The sequence below is a fragment of the Tupaia chinensis genome, unplaced genomic scaffold (genome assembly GCF_000334495.1).
Source record: "Tupaia chinensis unplaced genomic scaffold, TupChi_1.0 Scaffold000140_1, whole genome shotgun sequence".
NCBI lineage: Eukaryota > Metazoa > Chordata > Mammalia > Scandentia > Tupaiidae > Tupaia > Tupaia belangeri.
Genome location: NW_006159610.1, coordinates 9027730 through 9029771, shown reverse-complemented (window position 1 = coordinate 9029771; position 2042 = coordinate 9027730). Strand labels below are relative to the sequence as shown.

The following is a 2042-nucleotide window of genomic DNA, read 5'->3' as shown; positions in this document are numbered from 1 at the left end:
TTTCCTCGAGGTTTTTGTAATCCCTATACACACACACACACACACACACACACACACACACACACACATATATATATAGTGTTTAAGTTTGGAATAAAATGTAACCTTCCGGACCTTGAGTCTAGTGGAATCAAGAAGGATGGCAAAATACTACTAGACTCTGAGACAAGGAACCAGGTTCCATTGATTTATATCTTTCCTATTTAGGGTACGTCACTAGGAATGGCTATTTAAAATGTCTGAGTGTCTGCTTCTTCATCAATTCAAAGACATTTTCTTACTTACCTCATGTGTCATGAAGTTGCAATGAATTAGTGGATGTCAGATCACTGATCAATATTTGATGCCAAATAAACGCAGGTTCTCCTTATAACTCCAAACCACATACTCTAAAGAAAATACAGGTAAAAAATTTATTATGAAGAATAATACATAAAATTAAATGTAATTATTGATTAATTAATTAAAATCTAACTAAGTCTTATACAGAGACAGACCTAAATTTTTAAAATATTTTATTTTATTTTATTTATTATTATTATTATTTAATTTGCTATAGGGCATGTATACTTACCAGAGAGAGAAAGGGCAAGTGAGAAAGTAAGTTGCCAGGTCCGGGACTCAAACTGCTGTGTGACGTGGGAGTCCAGTGCCTTAGCTGCCATGCTACTTGCTGTCCCCAGGACCTAAATTTTTTATAACAGGTGAAGGAGAGCTCAGTTAACATTATATGTGAGATAGTTAATACATATATAACAAACATAATAAACTGTCATTCATGAAAATCTAAGGGATTCTAGTTTTTACAGGTTTTTACCAGAGCCTAAGAGAATAATTTGAGTTTAGAATGGACTAAAGCTGATTGACCTATTGGTAGAAGAATATTAATGCTTTTGTAGCAGAACAAAGCACATATCAAAAAAAGGGGGCATATTGAATCAGTACCAGCAAAAGAAAAAGAACACTGCCCCTAGTCGGGGTCCTTGATTCACGTTTTGGACACTTGACCTTGGGCATTGAATGGATGGAAACTTAGCAAAATGGAAATGACACGTCCCTGCCTGGAGTCAGGGACTGATCAGATTCTCTTCTTCATGTCTCATTTTTGCATTTTCTTTGCATGGCTTTTACTATTGATCTTGGCCTCATTGTCCAAAATTGCTCAATGTCTCAAACTACAAAACAATATATACAAATACAAAATCCTGTTACTAATTGTGTATGTAATTGCTGAGATTAAGTTGTGTGACTTGAAATTCTCTGGCATTAATCCTAAAGCTCTCAATTTGTCTATTATTCCCACGTAGTCTTTTAAGGGGAAAGTTTTAATCCCTGCAGTTTTAAAACAGGGTGTTTCAGATTCTGGTCGGTTGTTCTCAAGGCAGCCTGAAGACTGTGCCACTAGGTGGCGCTGAAGATCCAGCTGTGGAAGGAGAATGAGCGATAAGCAGCTCAAGCATATTTTCCTCTGCTTTTGCCTATTGGTCAGCACCAGACTGCTATTTTCTTTATTGTTAGGGCTTTTGGCAATGTCTTGGCTTGAGCCTGTTGCAAACAGTCCCTCTGCAGGGCTCAGCAATCTGTGAAGGGGGTCTAAGGTTTGGGATAGTATCTCCAAGGCCTTACCAGGAGATCATTCACCACCCATACTTCTGTCTCCTCCATCCTCCTTCCCTCAGACCCCAGGTCTGAGGCCTAACCTGTATTTCTTCAACCATTCGTTCAAGTTTATTGCATGCTGTTACATGCCACATGCCATTCAACTTAGAGTGGTGTGGTCTGAGAGGTCAAGGAGAAGCTTTTTTTTTTTCCCTTAATCCGACATCAGTTCCAAGCCCAGCGCGTACATTGTGTGAGTGCTCCGACCCTGCCCTCAGGAGATCAGGCTGGCAGCAGTGGAGCTGTGTTCAAGGAAGGAGCAGAGGGGAGATAGCATAGCTTTTCTTTTTTTAATTATTTCATGTAATTATATTAATAATAATAATTATTATTATTATTTTAATTTGACCAGAGAGACAGTGGGGGTGGTAAGAAAGCAAGCC

At 38.5% G+C, this 2042-nt stretch overlaps 1 protein-coding gene across 1 annotated transcript in view; it reads right to left on the bottom strand.

Moving 5' to 3' along the window:
- AGK (acylglycerol kinase) overlaps positions 1-310 on the bottom strand; it is a 106384-nt gene extending 106074 nt beyond the window's left edge. Inside the window, exon 1 of the mRNA XM_014586495.2 lies at positions 286-310. The gene's annotated coding sequence lies outside the window, so the exon portion shown is untranslated. The remainder of the gene's footprint in view (positions 1-285) is intronic.
- Positions 311-2042: the final 1732 nt, after the last annotated feature.